At 38.1% G+C, this 7,588-nt stretch overlaps 1 long non-coding RNA gene across 1 annotated transcript; it reads right to left on the bottom strand.

The window, feature by feature from the left end:
• Positions 1-1,420: 1,420 nt before the first annotated feature.
• Positions 1,421-3,879, bottom strand: LOC115922657. The gene is made up of 2 exons (XR_004063536.1): positions 3,829-3,879; positions 1,421-1,981 (listed from the first exon to the last, which is right to left on the bottom strand). It is a non-coding gene; the product is annotated as an uncharacterized LOC115922657 (long non-coding RNA).
• Positions 3,880-7,588: the final 3,709 nt, after the last annotated feature.

Here is a 7,588-nt window from a genome sequence, read left to right as displayed (position 1 = left end):
TGGTGTATTAATACTGAAGCCCTAACAAAATTGTGCTTCAAAATGATCGAGAAGTGCCTCTAAAAAGTAAAAATCTTTGTTTGACCCCTTTTACCATACTCGTTTTCCCCAATAAACTGTAGTGTTATGAAAACCGTTTGGCAAACACAAAATTTGGTTTCGATTTCCAATCGTAAATATCTTGATAATCAGACAGGCGATCGGATTGTAAAAGTCATTGAGTTCCTGACTGACCTAAATTTATCATTGCAGCATGAGCTAAATCCAGGATTTTGTTTCAGAATCTGAGAGTAAGTTACCCGATCCCTTTAAATGTGTTTGCATTAAAGGTGGTACCCCCCCCCCTTCTCAGCAAAAGTCCAGTGTGTAAAGTCAATACGGGCAGATCTTTTTCTTTGTTACGAGCCAGAGATTTTGGGAACACGCATGCGGTACCTCCGTTCCCGTTCCTGGAGGGGGGGCGGGGGTGGTACTACTTCTTCATAAGATGTCAACTTATATGCATTGCATTAAACCTGTTGATATTGATCTAACTTGTATTCATCTCATGGTTATATTTATTTTATCAATAAAATAAAACAACACAGCGAAGGTTGTAGATGAGTACTAAGCAATCATTACTGTATGTAGGACGCCGAGTTGAAGTTATTCATGATTTATTCAAGAGAGGAAGGTCAGACAGACCTGATGTTTTAAATATTTAACGAGAGAAAAATCATAGAAACAGAGAGAGGCATCGAGAGAGATGTCGACGCTTAATGAAAGAGAAAGAGTGATAATAAGGAGAGAGGAGAGAGAAAGAGACAGAGAGGGGAGGGAGAGAGGGAGAGCAAGAATTAGGTGTGAAGAGGAAGATCTAAGAGAACAAGAGATTAAATTTTACAAATGTACACGTTTCCATGTACCTTTACTTAATTTATATTATAATGTAAACGATATTGTGATGGTCTTTGCTTAATTTTAGTTTGCATTCTTTCCTTTAGCTTTATCTTCTAATCTACTATTCTAATTTAGTAAATGTTAGTATAAATATAATTTTGATTTCTATCTCTTCCCCTATGTCATAGCCTCCATTCTTGCTCTCCCTTCCTCATGTTAGTCCATCTCTCTTTCTCTCTCTCTGTAATGATAACCCCTCTATCAATCTTTTTTCATCAACTCATGATATGTTCCTCCTCTTCTCCTTCTCGTTCATCATCACAATCATCATCATCATCTCAAAACTGTATTAATCAATCTATAAGACTCTTTAGATTGATCAATACAGTTCTTATAACATATGACCTTTATGTACAAACAATAAACCAAATGGTCACAATCATTTAATAAAAAGTGGTAAGAACAATTATTCCAACTCTATGGGCAACAACGTAATCTCCATTTTCTCCTCCTCGTTCAAATATTAGCTTCTTTTTCATTCTTTACTCGTGTTACTTCTCTATCTCTCTGACTATACTCACAAGAAAGTAGAATCAACGGTTTGACATGAAACAGTCTAGAAAATGAACTAAATTTATTCAAGTATCAAATGATTTTGAATTACAGACAGCTTTCTCCCACGAGATGAAAAAAATATCTCCCTAACCAGAAACTGGCAAAATAACTAAATGCCTTTCCCGCTTTGTAGTCTCTCATTCTTCCCTCTAGTGATGGAGGGTCCTTATCTACTAGGTACACACAAATGTCTCTATACATAGTAGACGACCAGCTCTGCAGTCTGCATGCCTTTCTCCCCCCCCCCCCCCGCCCCCTCTCCATCCATCGTCCAGTTTATCTCTACCTCGGATGGCTGAACAGTACCCCCAGAGTCAAGGCAGAGAACACCCATAAAATAATGACCACCGGTACTCGATTTCCAAGCTTGAGTCCCCTCCTTGTAGAAAGTCACGTAACACTTCTGTTGTCCATTGTGAAATGAGCTCTCTCGTAGCATCTACGTTATCTTCTGATTCATGGGTCATAGTGTTCGATGATGCTGCAACTGATAAATAAAAGGGAAAAGAAAATCAAATTTAAGTTTGTGACCAAAGAACCCTCATCACTTCTTCAACACTAGATCATGTAGCAGACGTGTATGCAGGGGGGAGGGAGTTTCGGGGGTTGAACCCCCCCCCCCCCCTCCTCCAATTTTGTTTAGACTATGTGTGTGTGTGTTTTTGAGGAAACCCCCCCCCCTCACTTTTTTAATAACAAAATAAATTAAACATTTTTTGTGCTAAAGGGTGACCCAAAAAAGGTGACCTTACCCCCCACCAACTGAACAAAATATCGGTCTCCCAAATTTCATATTTTCGGGGAAAAAAAGAAGGAAAAAAAAAGGTGCTCTTACCACCCCCGGCTTATTCACCAGCTGGCCGAGTCGTGAAATTGACTGCGTGATTTTCAAATTTTACCCCCCGGCCCCCCCCCCCCCCTCGAAAAAATCCTCCGTACGCCCCCGTCATGTAGATCCTCAAGTAGAGCTCATTGATATCAGACTATTATATTCAGATCCAGATCGAAAAAATCTATCGTTTTCATGGCCTCTTTTACTTTCTTACATTTATAATTTCTAATTGCAATCACTTTCTAGGCCTAACTGTCGGCCATTCTAGTAGACCCTATTCCATTATCAATTATAGGATCTAGAAAGTCTATTAATATTTCATGAGACATAAATCTCATATTACTGTACATTTCTACCTAAAACACGAGACGAGTGTACTTAAGCAGCTTAAAAGACAATCAGTCTACTTAAAATGCACACACATTTGAACATACGGGACTAGATCTAGGCCTACATTTACTAAAGTTGGATCTCGGCCCACTCTCATTACGTCGTATTATCAGCTTTATTAGTCATAAAAATGAATAACCACAAACTTTGGTTTCTTACCGTACAAATGATACTGGATTGGAAGAAAATCACTGCAGAATAGCGGACTATGTACAAGATTATGATGTTGATTCGATAAGAATCCCGTTGTTTGCAACAGGACAGCTGATCACGGCGAAGGTGAAAATGGACTAGAATTCATGTAGCAGACGTGTATGCAGGGGGGAGGGAGTTTCGGGGGTTGAACCCCCCCCCCCTCCTCCAATTTTGTTTAGACTATGTGTGTGTGTGTTTTTGAGGAACCCCCCCCCCCTCACTTTTTTAATAACAAAAATAAATTAAACATTTTTTGTGCTAAAGGGTGACCCAAAAAAGGTGACCTTACCCCCCACCAACTGAACAAAATATCGGTCTCCCAAATTTCATATTTTCGGGGAAAAAAAGAAGGAAAAAAAAAGGTGCTCTTACCACCCCCGGCTTATTCACCAGCTGGCCGAGTCGTGAAATTGACTGCGTGATTTTCAAATTTTACCCCCCGGCCCCCCCCCCCCCTCGAAAAAATCCTCCGTACGCCCCCGTCATGTAGATCCTCAAGTAGAGCTCATTGATATCAGACTATTATATTCAGATCCAGATCGAAAAAATCTATCGTTTTCATGGCCTCTTTTACTTTCTTACATTTATAATTTCTAATTGCAATCACTTTCTAGGCCTAACTGTCGGCCATTCTAGTAGACCCTATTCCATTATCAATTATAGGATCTAGAAAGTCTATTAATATTTCATGAGACATAAATCTCATATTACTGTACATTTCTACCTAAAACACGAGACGAGTGTACTTAAGCAGCTTAAAAGACAATCAGTCTACTTAAAATGCACACACATTTGAACATACGGGACTAGATCTAGGCCTACATTTACTAAAGTTGGATCTCGGCCCACTCTCATTACGTCGTATTATCAGCTTTATTAGTCATAAAAATGAATAACCACAAACTTTGGTTTCTTACCGTACAAATGATACTGGATTGGAAGAAAATCACTGCAGAATAGCGGACTATGTACAAGATTATGATGTTGATTCGATAAGAATCCCGTTGTTTGCAACAGGACAGCTGATCACGGCGAAGGTGAAAATGGACTAGAATTATGTCCCGGCATGCTTTGCGATGAAACAACCGTGAAGGCACGTATTAGTCTGCAGCTAGACAGCCCTGTCCAGGGTGTGACGTCACAATAGTGACGTCATACGAAGGACTGCTGGAGGCAGTAAAACTGGATCTCAAAACTAACATTTTTGAAAGTTGATTTCTGCGGGCCCCCAAACATATTTTGAAGAGGAAATTTGTTTTTTTTATCAGTAAGGCTTCCCCTTCGCAATGATATGAATTTTGCATCAATTCAATACACTTTTGCTTCTTGGTGTGACCTTGGTGGGGTTACGGGAGCGAAGCCCCCGTAAGCTCTGGGGTTTTAGGCATTTAATTACGGTCAGATGAGCATATTTTGATAGCTCATTTGTGACATTGGCAGGTCATTTTTTTTTTCTCTCTTTCTTTCTTTCTTTTTCTCTGTAACAAACTTTTTCAAACAGTGAGGGGGGCTCGAGCCACCGAGCCCGGCCGTTCTGCATACCATGACATAAAGGCTTCTAAATAAGCATATTTTTCGCCTGACTGTAAATTTGGGAATTTCTAATTTTCCAACAAACGCATAAAACGGTATGACTTACAAGAAAAAATACCGGATAATCATGTCATTTCAGCAACATTTGTAAATCACTGGTATCGATTAAAAAATACCCCCCATCAGTACGCCAGCGTTCAGGGTCTTATAAGCTTCTCACCCTATAACAAAAAGCAGACACGCTTCTCCTTTTCTCTCACAATATGTCCACGATATGCGCGTATCGCTATTATAAAAACCTCCATTGATAAATATAGGTAGGATGCGAAATGTTCAGGAAATTAAATTCCTGTTAATTTTCCTTTTCTTTGAATGAAATTTTATACGTCATTTAATTCAGATTTTTATTATTGTTATGTTCTTTTGGTTTAAAACCATCTTTACTTCTTTACTGCTTTTTTTTGAGGGGGGGGGGCGTTTCTTTGGGGGAAAATGCGTTTTGCCCCCCCCCCCCAATGTTTTGGTTGGGGTGCCCCCCACTTCCAGCGCCTATGCCTCTTGTGAAGCAACCCTTGTTATTTGGTTTGCGCCAATGCCTTTTGTAACAACGCTTATAAATTATGCACAAAAATGTATATATATATATATATATATATATATTGTAGTTAAAATAAAACAATACAAATGTGGAAGAAAATACATGTTAGGTCAACTTTGAAATGAAATTAATTATTGTATTATTGTCTCTTACTTAACACTTGATGTGTTATTTATTGAAATGATATTATTTCCAATTTTCTGATAACATATTGATTCATTTTCAGACGGGAGGAGCTGTACTTTGTACACTTATAGTATTCAGTCAACTAATTTCTCCTTTGGTACTAGGAAATGCATTCAGTGGTAAGACTCCTCCTCCCGCTACAACCTCTCTCTTCCATTCTCTCTTCCCCTCTCTTCCCCTCTCGTTTCCCTTTATTTCTTTCTCCTAATTTCTCTATTACGTCTACATTCAATGGCTAGTCTCCTCCTCCCACTTACTCTGTCCCTACCCAACCTATCTTCCTTTAATTACCTCCCCTCTTTCTTCCTATCGTCTTCTCTTACCTACTTTCTCCATTCCATTTCCTACTTTCTCTTCTACGTCCATTACTGCTACCCCTTTACTATTCCCGGTGACATTCTATGATAAGTCTCCTCCTCTCCCCATCTCTCTATCCCCCTATCTCTGCCCTTTTCTCCGTTCTTTCTCTCTTTTTCCTTCTCTTTGCCCTTCTATGTTCTGCTGCTCATTTACTATTCCACGTGACGTTAAAAGGAAAGTCTCCTCCTCTCCTCGTCTCTCTATCTCCTTCTCTTTCTCTCTCTCTCTCTCTCTGCCGTTCTCTCCCCTCTTTATCTCTTGTTTCCTTCTTTTGTCCCTACTCTGTCAATTTCGGTCTCCTATGTTCTCTCTTCTACGTCTCTCATTGCTGCTCCTTTGTAAGATTCCCCGTGACATTCAATGGTAAGACCCCTCCTCTCTCCATTTCTCTGACGTTATTCCCCCTGTTTCTTTCTTTCATCTTCTCTGTCCATTAAGCATTCATATGCAAAACATAACCTGATATGTTCTTGGAGTTAGACCACCTAATAATTCAACTACAATATTAACGCTCCTCGTCTTATAAACTAGATATAGTCTGATCTTTAATTATAATTAATACGATCCCAACACCATTATAATATCAACAGAGGGAATACAGCAAACCGAATCGGGGGGGGGGGGTGAAAAAATATGAATGTGGCTTTCGTCATCGCGACTACAACGCTTAGCTATTTTTAATGAAATATGTCATTGCTATCATATATCTTCTCCTAAAAACATATTTTCATTGCTCGAATGTGAATGCAGGTGGAGCCTGAGAGACCACTCTTCCGCACTTGAAATCATTATGTAAACAAAAATGCATAGCTTCGTAGCTGGTTACTTTATACATATAGTAATGATGTAGTCAGTTAATGATTTAATTATCTGCTCTCAGTTTATATAAAACTTCAATTTGTGAATTGGTGAATTTGTGAATTCCCATTCTGAGTTGACCTTCGCTAAATAAAACACTACGTTATTATTGCTGTTATCATTATTATTGTTATTATCATTATCATCATCATCATTATCGTTAGATGTCGTTGCTCTTGGCCTTGAAGGTGGGACCATCCCAGATTCTAGCCTGACAGCGTCTAGCATGTGGGGCGCCAATTATGACCCCAAAAGAGCGAGACTGAACACAGTCCAAGTTGGTCATCTGACTGGAGGCTGGGCAGCAAAAGTAAATGATATCAACCAATGGATACAGGTATTACCAGCAATACGAGAAAGCTTCGCTGATGCCTTAGTAATCATCCTTCAGAAAATCTAAAACAAATTATGAAAACATTTTTTTTTTTTTTTTTTTTTTGGGGGGGGGGGGGATAAAGGGGATACATCTGTCGGCAAGCATAATTATTTGTATGAAAACATATATATATATATATATATATATATATTAACCATTATTCTTTTATGCCCTCATTATCTCTAATATATGTCAACTTTTGCAAGAATCCTCTTAAAGGGAGGACGCAACCATTATTTATCACACCCTTTCGCATCTTTTATATTTCAACGAGATTTGCCAAAGATGTTGTACAGGTTATTTCGTTACATTTATACATATATATATATATATATATATATATATATAAGCAAGTTTAGTGAAACTGCAATTTCTGACATATATATATATATATACATATAAATTAAGGTTGTTTTAAAATCATAATGTAATCATAAACTCATACTAAATATATAAACTATGTATATGAGAATTCTCTTACCATTTTCATAATCCATCATTATTTCTATTATAGTACTATTATTATTTTTGTTATTCTTATTATTTATTGTTATAATGATTAACATTATAAATATTATCATCATCATCATCATCATCATTCATTTTTTTTCGCATTAAGGTTGATATGTTAACCCCGCATCGAATCTTTGGATTGGGAACGCAAGGTCATCAGGATGATCCATTGTGGGTAACTACCTTCAAGATCGCCTGCAGTGTTGATGGAGTTTCCTTTGATACTGTACAAGACTTCAGCACCCCTAGTACC

This window comes from Strongylocentrotus purpuratus, unplaced genomic scaffold, assembly GCF_000002235.5.
Source record: "Strongylocentrotus purpuratus isolate Spur 01 unplaced genomic scaffold, Spur_5.0 spur5_scaffold_12, whole genome shotgun sequence".
NCBI classification, from domain to species: domain Eukaryota; kingdom Metazoa; phylum Echinodermata; class Echinoidea; order Camarodonta; family Strongylocentrotidae; genus Strongylocentrotus; species Strongylocentrotus purpuratus.
This window is presented reverse-complemented; position numbering and strand designations above follow the sequence as displayed.